The sequence below is a fragment of the Zeus faber genome (genome assembly GCF_960531495.2).
Source record: "Zeus faber genome assembly, chromosome: 21".
Taxonomy (NCBI): Eukaryota; Metazoa; Chordata; class Actinopteri; order Zeiformes; family Zeidae; genus Zeus; species Zeus faber.
Genome location: NC_137208.1, coordinates 25,859,469 through 25,872,051, shown reverse-complemented (window position 1 = coordinate 25,872,051; position 12,583 = coordinate 25,859,469).

Here is a 12,583-nt window from a genome sequence, read left to right as displayed (position 1 = left end):
AGCCCTATGCGGAAGGGGGAAGTTCAAATTGTTGTATGGCCTGAGCTGTCAGGGGCTCACGCACACCCAGAAGAGTCTGTCTTTCCTCCGATCCCCCTGGTTCATCACCCGGGCTATCCATTCCTGAAGCTGTCACCTTCCGGAAACCTGCCGCCTTGTCTCCACTGGAGTGCAGGAGGTAACTTCGGCGACCCCGAAGCGGATTACTTTTGAAAAGACTCGTTCAAACGAGAACTGTTGATTTGCTTGTTCATCTATGGCAAACTGTGTGTTGCCGCTAGTTAAGGGGCTGGTTTCTAAATCAGGTCCTTTGTAGGGTTCTGCTGGATTTATTTATGAACTATAAATTGTCAGACTGAGACTCTGACTAGTGAAAAGTGCCCAGATTAATCTTTGGACTGGGATCTTTTAAACTAGTCATGTGCACATTGAAGAAAAAAAAATCCATACTCTGGCTTCATCAGCAAGCAAAATCCTAGCTCAAAGGCTAGATTCAAAAACACACACTTAACACAAACAATATTTATTTAAAAAAAAATTAAAACGACATGGCTGAGTAATTGGATCTGTTAGACCTCTCCTGGGAAGCATTGCCCTCTGCTGGCCAACAGGAACAACTACAACGTCCTCCTCTCTCCACCAGTTTGGAAGGATCTGGCCAGGAGAGACTGTCATCTGTCGGCCAGGAGGACCAACCACAACATATTTCCTCCATAAATCAGGAAACTTCTGCTGGGCAACAGGAGGATCATAACTCAGAACAAAGAAATAAAACAGAAAAAAACAAATAAATCTTTACTGGACAAGAAACTCACAGGAGAGGGAATCTGGCTCCTCCACTATTAAAGCCTCCTGAAAACTCTAACATACAGCACACCTTGGCTGATCTACAAATAAATACATTTATTTGTTACACTATAACATTCGTTTAAGATTTGTAGAATAATTACTTGCAGTTTATGCACAGACAGTGATGCACTACCCACCGAAAGTGCTGGTACTGCTCGATCTGTGGCAATGATCTTAAGTGTGGGCTCAAGTGTTCTTGTTAGTTGAAGCTTTGCACCAGCACTGTACCATCCTCTTTCCCCACTAGCTGAGGGATGTTGATTGTCTTTACCGTGCTGTTTTGACTGCTCCAATTTCAGCAAGAGTGTTCACCCTCGTCTTTCGGAAATGCTGCTTGATGAGTCCAAAGCACCAGTCTGGTGAAAATTTGGTGTGGCCTGCTATCAGGAAGTGTAGATCCATGCGATGGTGCAGCTTATGCATTGTACGCCAAGCACAGTACCACAGAATAAACTTTTTCTTTTTTCTCTCCACCACAGTTGTCACAGAGAAGGTCTGCCTTGCAGGTCTGCCTTGGTCTCGTTGTGATAAAATGATAATTCCCTGTAAACAAAGCTCTGCAGATTCGTCCACCATCCACTGAGTACTGGGTCCACTGCCTCTTTCTTTTGGTTGCTGTTTTCTTGTTGTCTGAAGTCATTTACTGCATCTCCCATTGCAGAATAGCTGTGCCATGACCAACATGTCTGTTTCCTGCTTTGTTAAGGCTGCTATCATGTAGTGTGATCTATAGATAAAATCAGGATCCAGTTTCTTTGTACATGACTCCTGGTCAAGCCTGCCATATTCTTTTGCCCCTGGCTGCATTTGCAGGTAAATTTCAGAATCTTGTCCATTGTTACTTGGTCATAATCTGCATCACCAACCTCAACGGATTCGTCACGTCATCAACTTCTTCCGTTGTAACAACAACGGGCGTATCGCCGGTCTCCTCCAGTGGTTCTTGGAAATATTCAGTTTCATCTTAACATTCAGGTTGAAATCCGCTGTTTCAAATGTTCTCCAAGTCCAGGATAATATCAGATTCAGCAGCGCTATCCTTCTCGGAATCGGTGTCGGAGAACTAACTACCTTTCCCACGAATGACGAATGCCGAATGTTAGCGGGTGTTACCAGGTTTTTGGCGCAGTGGGAAAGGGGTACAAGAGACAGAACCCCCGCAAGGCAGCTAGACCGGATGCTGTCTCCTCCTCTATACTGAAGCACTGTGACAAACAGCTCACTCAATTGTTCAGACATATTTAACAACTCACTGGTTGAATGTATCGTACCTGTCAGCTTCAAAACATCTACCATCATTCCCATTCCTAAAAAGCAGAGGATCACAGGTCTTAATGGTTACAGACCAGTCACTCTGACCTCTGTGATAATGAAGACCTTTGTGCGCCTCATGCTGACCCACCTCAAGGCCATTACCAACCCCCTCCTCCACCCACTGCTGTTCGCCCACAGAGCAAACAGGACTGTAGACAATGCAGTCAACATGGGACTCCTCTTCATCCTACAGCACCTAGACTCCCCCGGCACCTACACCTGGATCCTATTTGTGGACTTCAGCTACGCATTCAATACCATCGCATCAGCTCTTCTCCAGTACAAACTATCCCAGCTGAGCATGCCTAAGCCCACCGACAGATGGATCGCTGACTTCCTGACAGATAGGAACCAGCATGTGCAACTAGACAAGCTTATCTCAGAGCCTAGGACCATCAGTACTGGAGCCCCACAACACTGTTCGTTCTTTCCTCTACACTTCTCCCTATACACCAACAGCTGCACCTCTATCCACCCTTCTATTAAACTCCTAAATTTTACAGACGACACAACCCCTGTTGAATAAATCTCCAATGGGGATGAGTCGTAGCAGTCTGGTAGCAGACATCAGGAGGAGTCCAGCCCCAACCGCCAACTCAACATGTGTCATCATCATCATCATTTTTCTCCATCTGGTTCACTTCCTTCACAGCCAAGGACAAAGGCAGACTGCAGCGAATCATTCGGTCAACTGAAGCCCCCTGCCTCTCACTGACTGGGAATTCCACCCCACACCCACCCCTTACACACACACACACACACACACACACACACACACACACACACACACACACACACACACACACACACACACACACACACACACACACACACACACGTTCCTGCACCACCAACAACTTCTCCCTCCTGTGTAAAATATACATGTGCAACACAAATATATATTCATACGCACATTAATCTATATCATATTTATTTTAGTTATAGTGTATGGACCTCATACCCAATTCATAGCCCCTAGCTGTCTCATTGCCTCTTAGCCTTTCACAGCCTACATAATTTAAAGTTCTTAATAACTTAGTGTGTAAATAAATGTAATTCGTATTTTTTTTCTGCCCCCCCAAGTCGATACCGTGACATCATAGTTTGTCATCATTTATTTATGCTATTCGTGTACGCATACAGTGTAGGAGCTATGACAACATAAACAGGTTTTTTACATCTTGTGGCACTCCTAATCTTATGGGGTTCACCTCAGCGGGGGAATACGGCTCAGGGGTAAGCCTTTTCAGGTATAATCAACTGAAGTCCATTTATTTAAATTGTGCGTGGGTAAATGGTGGGTGAGCAAAAATAACCAAGAGTCTTCCCGGACTGGCACATCAGCAGCATTCCTGTCTCCTGCTGGCGGTGTCCTCCTGATGACACACAAAATAGAATGATTAAGTTCCGAGACAACAGACCATTCAACAACATTTCCTCTTAGGTTCCTCTAGGTTAAATCCAACCCTTTTTAACAACAGCTGAGGGAGGCCCACCATACACTGACTCTAGTTGCCTTCCTCTCTCGTGAAGGGTGATTCCTCTCTCCCTTTGTCGGCTGGCCCCTTGATTGCTGATCTGGCCCAGCTTGGTTTCTCCACATTTCCAGCCACAGCCAGTTGATATACCTGTTGTCCACAATGATCCCCAGCTGGCAGCCTTTCTTAGCTGGGTGATGCCCTCTTCTATGGTTCCTGGCAGTGGTTTGACCCGAAGGAACACCACATATTCCCCTCCCCTGCTCCATGCCGTGGCAGGGGGCGTCCAGCCAGAGGCACTCGTCTCTCTGGGGACAGAGCATCTGCATTGCCGCGTAGTTTCCCAGAACCACCAGGACGGGTTCAGCACAGGGGGTCTCCCAGAGAGTGCAGAGGGCCCGATCAGTGTCCTCGGTCCATTTCACCTGGTGTGGTTGCCTATTTTGGGTCAGATCATGGAGATGAGCTGCCAGAGCAGAATAATTCAGTCCAAACTGCCGGTAAATCCCCACGGATACAAGACTGTCTCGCTACCTGCTCTCTGCCAGCCTCTGGAACTTCAAAGCGCTTCGCATCGCACAGGTAAAAGGCCCAAAATTAGGGGGTCTACCCGGGTGTCCTGCTCCCATCAGAGCCAATCAGAGGTGGAGCTGATTAAAATCCGGCTAATTTGACCCAGGACTGAGACCCGGGTGCTTCCTTTCCCACTGGTGACAAATGCCGATTGTGAGTGGGTGTTACCGCGTTTTTGGTGCAGTGGGAAAGGGGTATATTAGTGGTTATTAATGGTGGTTTTAATGTTTTGGCTGATCAGTATATATATTCTGCCAATTTGGGGTTATTTTAGATTTTTGGATATATCCCTTGTTAGGTTTTTTTTGCCTTTTGTTAGCCTATGTTTTGTTTTTCTCTCTCCATTGTGACTTGTTAAATATGAAAAAATTGAAATACAAGACTTCCACTAAGAAAATGTTAAATATGGATTTATTCAATTAATATTTAATAAGACAAATTGACTGTAAGTTAACGTTAAAACAGGAGAACGATGAAACAATTATTTACACTTGAGTTCTCTGAACCATGCACTGGCACAGCTGGCAGCAGGCACAGCCCTGTGTCTCCGGTATTATATGAGAGGACGCCATTCCACGCCATCCACTGAGTTATGGATTGCACTCCACACCCACAGCAAATATGTTGGCTGTAGGTTGGTCACAGTCACACACCATTCTCCTCACCTCCACCTTACCTGCCTGGGGGATTAAAAAAAAAAAAAAAAAAAAATGTATCCACCTTGTGACTTTGCACTAAACTCTGCATTGTGATTCTCTCTCTGACCAGCTGGAATGCATGGCAAAGGAACGTTAATGCTTCTGACTATGAAGCGGGTTGAAAAGTTCAATTTAAGTATGTCGAGTATGCATTTCAGTGTAGGCTATCAATTCAATGAAGGGCCAACTCCAACAGTGAAGTTAGCCAACTAGTTTGTTCACATTAATGACAAACAACATGATCTGGACTGTTTCCAGACCGAATCAGTCATTTATAAGAGCAGCATGAGTAAACCATGAGATAGTATGCTCTATTACAGTGGTACTTTTAATCGAACCATTACTATTACCACTTCCAAAAATACAAAAAGATTTGTAAACTCACAAAAATATTTTGCAAATATAAACACACGTCGATTTGCATTTTACACAGTTGAGACTTTCCGCCAGCCCGAACGAGAACACACACGTATCCTGATTACGTCATTTCCGAATTTCAAAGCAAGAGCACGCAGTCTGTAGAGCAGAGTTTTTAATTTTTTTATTTTTTTTATAATAATCAGCGATAAGTGACGTGTATTCATTATTTTGTGATGTTAATGTGACAGTGAGTTTTAGTGTGTTTTTTAGTTCTGTGTACCCTTACTCATATAGCTGTAATGTCTGTATAGAACCTTGCCGTATTTAGTGAGGTTATATTGTTTAACTACGAACTGTTGTAAGATATGACATTACATTACATTACATTTAGCGGACGGTTTTATCCAAAGCGACTTACGATTGTTCAATCACTGACGGACGCAGCAATTAGGGGTTAAGTGTCTTGCTCAAGGACACTACAGCATGCTAGCAGGGATCGAACCAGCAACCTTTAGATCACTAGACCACCAGCTCTACCGCCTGAGCTACCATCCCCCGACGTTAGAAGTGACATCTGGTCTATCAAGGTCTTTGATAGTATGGCTTTTGGTGTTGACAGTTTTTTTGTTTAGAAATGTCGTATTGTAATTTTATTGTTTACTGTAAATATGTGGATTCATCTAAGCGAACGTTAGCTATACCCTGTTGCCATGGCGACAGTAAACATTGAAGTTGCGGGTTGGGAGAAGAAAGCAGGGTGCCGGATTCTATACATTGTAAATATGATTAAGCTACATTGTAAATACACCAGACTTCAATCTATCCAACCTGTAAAAAGATAACTTGTGTCATTTTGTTTTACTTCCCATTGCGTGTATTGTAATTATTCAGTCAATTTGTTGTTTTCAACATAATTGGGATTTACTATATGTTTAATGTGTACAGTCACTGAAGGTCAACTCATCCCTTTTATTTTTCATTTATTCTTTCAGAATAAACAACTTTTCGAAAATATTACACACACGGTGAGACGCGGAGCATGCTGTGATCTCGCGAGAAGCCGGAAGTGAGCACAGATCCAACATGGCGTCGCCCAGCTGCACGGACTAAAACACAGACAATCTGCTCCAACTCAAACAAATAAAGTGAATTCCAAAAAAAATAAATAAAAAAAGTAATAATAATATATAAACACACTACGCAAATCCAAAGTGGAGGACCTCAAGGATTATAACGATTATTATTATAATGAATGATTTTAACAAGAATCCACAAACGTGGAACTACAAATGAGAATAGCCTGGATTGCCGTGGCTGTATGGCCGGCAGAGCCAGGCGACGCTCATTTGACGAGCGCAGCATCCAGGGGGCAACATGTGCTCTTACAAGAGCATTTAAGTAGGCGGGAGCATTCCCAGCAATCACTCTGTAGGCCAGCATAAGAGACTTGAACTTGATGCGGGCGGCTACAGGTAACCAGTGGAGCTCGATGAGCACCGGAGTGACATGTGCCCTCTTTGGCTGGTTGAACACCAGTCGCGCCGCCGCATTCTGTATCATCTGTAGTGGCTTCACCGCACAGGCCGACAAGCCTGTTAAGATCATCCGAGACATTTCCGAGATTAAAGACAGCCTTGATTTCCTGCACCTTACAGGTGATGAGATGCAAAGAGACATCATGGACCTAATAACCTCCGTGAAGCATCTAACTAACTAATCTTAAGAAAGAAAATAAAATAACAAAAGACACTATCCTGGATATCCAATCCAGAAGTATGCGGGACAACCTCATCTTCTCCGGGATCCCCGAGAACAACACCGAGACACTGGAAAACATGGTGAAAGACTTCCTCCACGCCTTCCTGAAACTCCCCACGAAACCGTGAAGCAGATCACCTTCCACCAGGTTCACCGACCAAGACACTGCATGGGGAACCCTCACCGCTCCATCATTGCTAAGTTTGAACGCTTCACGCACAAGGAGCTGGTTAAAGGCAAAGGAAGGGCTGAAAGGAACCCTGGGTATGAATGATAATTCCCCAGCGATATCAAAAACCAACAGAACGTGCTGTACCTCATCATGAAGGAGAACCGGCAGAAGGGTAAACAGGCATCACTGGTTGTTGATAAACTATATAAAGACGGTCTTTTATTTTGAGACGACTCCACCACACCCTGGTTATTCTGATAATTCTGAGATGATAGATGTTGAAATTAGCACCCTATCTATCTCAGGATTGTAAATATTGCTTACTCTTAACATCTCACCTTCTTAATACCTTCCTCCCCTACTTCTCATCACTCTCACCCCCTATCCACTCTCACTATATTTATGTCTGACTCTGCAATGTTCTGTTTCATCTTTGTCTTTTGTTATTTGTTCATGTAGATATGAATCCCTACAAACTTCCTGCAATACTAGGACAGTAAAAAGCAATGTAAAGTAGAAAAACTCAGACTTATCTATTGGAAAACATGGGCACAGTAGTATAGCTATTGTCTCCGGATGCACTGTGTTACTGCATCGGAAAACTACAAATCCAAATCCATTACCCTCTAACTAGCCGAATGACACCGATGAGGTTTGTTAGTTGGAATGTGAGAGGTTTGGGCTCACCAGTTAAACGTAGCAAAATCCTAAATCACCTCAACAGGATGAACCCCATCTTCTGTCCACTGCAAGAAACTCATCTCACTGCATCTGAGCACCTTAAACTCAAAGCTAAATGGGTTAATCAGATGTTTTCTCATCATCATATAACAAAAAGAAAAACAGCGTTCTATATTGATCAATAATAGTATCCCATATCAGATAAAACCCCAATATCAGACAGAGAAGGGTGATACATAATGTTTAACGGAATTTTAGGAAACATCAAATTAACCATGGTGAATATTTATGGCCCCAATGAGAACGACTCAAATTTCTTTCACAATATATTTTCAAAACTCTGAGAAATCTGACACAATTCTTATACTGGGAGGGGACTTGACACAGTACTTGATCCAAGTTTAGACCGTTCACAAACCAGAGATAATCACAAGCCCCGGCGTTCATCTGATACTGTAAAACAATATATGAGTGATCTTCCTCTTGGCAATTGCTGGCGATCAAATAATCCACATAGTAGAGAATACACATATTATTCACCACCCCACAAAAGCTTCTCTAGAATTGACCTTTTTTTGACAAGTAATGTAATGTCCGAAATCAAATCACTAATCCTGAAATCCACCCTATTGTAATTTCTGATCATGGGGCGATTAGTTTCAACCTCATAAATGAAACCAACCCGAACCCTCCTGGCAGGTGGCTGTTTAACACCTCACTTCTGACAGATAAAGAATTTAACCATTTATTTTTGAGAGAATAGACTTCCTGCATTGAACTGAATGACTCTCCAGAAATGATACCATCCTTACTCTGGGAAACAGCAACAGCCTGAGAGGTAGTATTATTACATTCTCCAATCACAAGAAGAAGAAAGGAATGCCACCATAAACTAGAGCAACAATTAAAAGACTTGCACTCCCATCAGGTCATTCACCCACTGAGCAAATCTGAAATGAGATCCGGACAATTACATCTCAACTTGATTATATCAATCCATCAAAAGAGACAATTCCTGATGCAATAAACAAGACAATTATTTTGAATTCAATGACAAATCAGGTAAATGTCTTGCCAATCAATTAAAATGCCAGAGAGAAAAAAAACACTTATTAGAGCCATCAAATATCCACAGGGTAGGATAACAGACACTCTGCAACACATCAATAAAATATTCAGAGACTTTAATAATGAGCTGTATCACTCAGATAATGAATCAAATACATAAAACATTAACTAATTCCTTGATGATATTGACCTCCCGAAACTATCCACAGAACAGTCTACCACTTACTCGAGACAAACTCAGGAAAGCTCTCTTCTCTATGCCCAACAATACATCACCTGGATCAGATGGCTACCGGGTGGAATTCTATAAACACTTCTGGCCACTTAAAGTACATCCCCATTATTCATCGGAATGGTTAAGGAAATTAAGTCAACCCCCACCAGGCCTCCACACATGAATATTGCTCTCATTTTGGTTTTGCTCAGACCCAATAAGGACCCAACCGTCACCTCCAGTTCTAGACCCATGAGCCTTATCAATTGCGATTTAAAGATTATTAGTAGAACTCTAACCAACAGAATTGAAAAAGTAATTCCATTTATAATTCACCCAGACCAAACAGGCTTTGTCAAGGGCAGACACTCATCCAGCAATATGCACCGTTTATTCGGTCTGATCAGCATATCGCAAAGGAACAACTTAAATACTGTTGTTACTTCATTTGATGTGGAAAAAGCATTTGACAGAGTTAATTGGACACATCTATTGTCCACCCTCAACAAATTTGGCTTTGGAGAGTCCCTCATTCAGTGGATCAAAATTCTGTACAACTCACCATCTGCTTCTGTCATCACCAATGGTTACACTTCACAGCATTTCACTCTACACCATGGCACAAGACAAGGATGTCCGCTCTCCCCTTTGCTATTCACCATCTTTATTTAACCTCTTGCGGCGACCATCCGTCAAAACAAAAATATCATAGGCATACAGGAAACTCTGTTCACAAAATCGTTTTTTATGCAGACGATATCTTGTTGTACATACGGAACCCAATATCATCCCAACCGGGGGTGTTCAATCTTATACCTAAATTCTCAGCTACGTCAGACTATTCAATAAATTGGACTAAAACCACGGTCTTACCACTCAGTGGGGGGGGACTGCAATGCTGCAACCCAGAAACTTCCCTCAACCATCACAATGGGCAATATTAGATACCTTGGAATTGATATCTCCACCAATCTGTCAGATTTGTTTACCCTTAACTTTACTCCATTGCTCAAATCCATTGAAGAAGACCTCATTCAATGGAACAACCTACCCATCTCACTAATTGGTAGGATAGCAGCAGTGAAAATGAATATACTTCCAAAAATAAACTATATATTTTCAATGACCCCAGGGCAACAAACAGTACATTGTTTTAATACTCTAGACTCAATTGTCAATACATTTTATTGGAAATACAACAGACCGAGAATTAAACTAGCAACACTACAGAAAAACAAAGACTGTGGAGGCCTAGCAGCCCCAAACTTCAGATACTACTATCTAGCGAACCATCTTCAATTTATAATTCAATGGTTACAACCAGAGCAACAACTGGGCCACGGATGGCGAGACATTGAACAAACAGAATGTCAGGAGTTATCATTAACTGATCTCCCATTCCTTACTGAATCAATAGGGACAAATAATTGCTTTAAAAACGCATTCATCGCAACAACTCTGTCAGCCTTGTGGAGATTCCTCAAACTCAGAGGTCAAACTGTTATCTACAAACAAATCACGCCAATCTGGCACAACCCAGATTTTCTGGTTAAAAACAGACCAATAATCTTTGTCTTGGAAAAGACAAGGAATTACTCATCTGGAACACATTTTTGAAAACAATTTGCATTTATCCTTCCCAACCTTAACCCAAAGGTATAATATCAGTGGCAACGGCTTCCTTCATTTCCTTCAACTACAGCAGTCTCTTAAAGTTAAAATCAAATTGACGAACAACATCCTCCAACCACCTCCAATGATTGAACATCTCACTCATATCGGCCTTTTAAAAAATCCCTTTTCCAGAATATACAAAGTTTTATTAAAAACAGATTACACTTTATCTTTACCTACAATGGAATGGGAAAGAGACCTTGCCCTTCCCACCGATATCAACCTGTGGAAGCTTATTTGCAACAACACATTTTCTATGACCCCCAACTCACAAATACGGCTTGCCGCTTGGGTCGCGAGCCCCATGGGCGGGGTGGCAGGGCTTGTGTGTCCTTCTGCGGCCCGTTGTGCTAGTTAGGCGTTTCGTCTGGTCCTGTCACCCGGGAGCCTGAACCTGGCTGGGTGTGCGCAGCACGGGGCTCGCCACATGGCCTCCTTCGGTGGGGGGCGGATTCCTGTCATCACACCGGGTTGGCGGGGTACCTGTGCTCTGGCGTTCTCGGTGGGTTGCTTGTTGCTGGGGGCTGGGCTGTGGGTGGTGGGGCCGTCTGCCGCCCTCTGTTCTGTGGTCCGCATGCTCAGCGGCCGGGGGCTGACCAGGGGCCTGATGGGGGCACGGAGCTGCCCGGCATGGTGGAGGCGCATGGCGGGCCGTTCTGTGCCCGTGGCTGATCGCTGTAGGTTGAGTGGCACCAGGTACGGGAAGTGGGCATGGTAGAGTGCGGTCGGGTCCAGGATGGGGTCCGCATGGTTGCGCCCTGGCCTGCTGCGCCCCTGCGTCGATCTGGTCGCGCTTCTCCAAGTGCCAAAACTCACACTCAGTACATACACCACACAATAGGTCTAAGGCTTGTTGGATGGGTGGGGTGCGAGCTATGTGGGTCGGGATGTGGCGGGCAGCTGCAATCTTGCCTGTCATGCTCCTGCCCCAGCGTTCTTCTCATCCATCCCAAAATTTGAATCCCACTCATATTAGCTTAGAACACATACACTCGCACACCAATCCTACTCCGAACAACACTCCACCAGACCAGGGTCTGCGGGGCAGAAGGGGTGTGAGCCAACCAGCACCCTCCTGGTTGCATTGCTCTCCTTTTCTCCTTAATTTACTGCCATAGCTATGACAGGAAGAGGCCACGGGCCCAATTGTAGTTCTAGTTTTCCTGGATCTAATCAACTGTTTTTAATACGTGTTGTTGTGCAATGTTTATGTTATCGTGTAAATGTTGTTTGGTTCTATGTTTATTTGTCTCCCCCTCTTGGAGCAGTGGTCAGTTGTTTATAGACCCAAACATGGTAAATAGTTCTCCAAAGAGGGGTGCTGGTGGTGGTTCTGTATAACCAAAAACTGCGCTCTTGTCATCCTATAGGTCAACCACAGGACAGAGTTATTGCAGCAGTTCTTGATGAGTTAAGAATTAATAAAGAGTTGCAATGGTTGAGAACTTGAACTCCACTTGCAGATGAACTCTGTCCAAGATGCATTGACATACAAATAGGCCCAGCATGCTGACAGCACTGGTTCAAAAAACAACAAAAAAATAAATCTATTTGGACCTATTAGCCCAGTGTTCATCTTATTTATTTAGTGATTTTAGGTTAGGAATTTTTATTGATTTTAATCCTGAGTCCCTGCAGGATTCAGTACTTCTTTCCTGTCAACCATGGACATCTACAGTATGTATGGAAGACCATACATAATAATAATTAACAACAACAATAATAATAATAATAATAATAATAA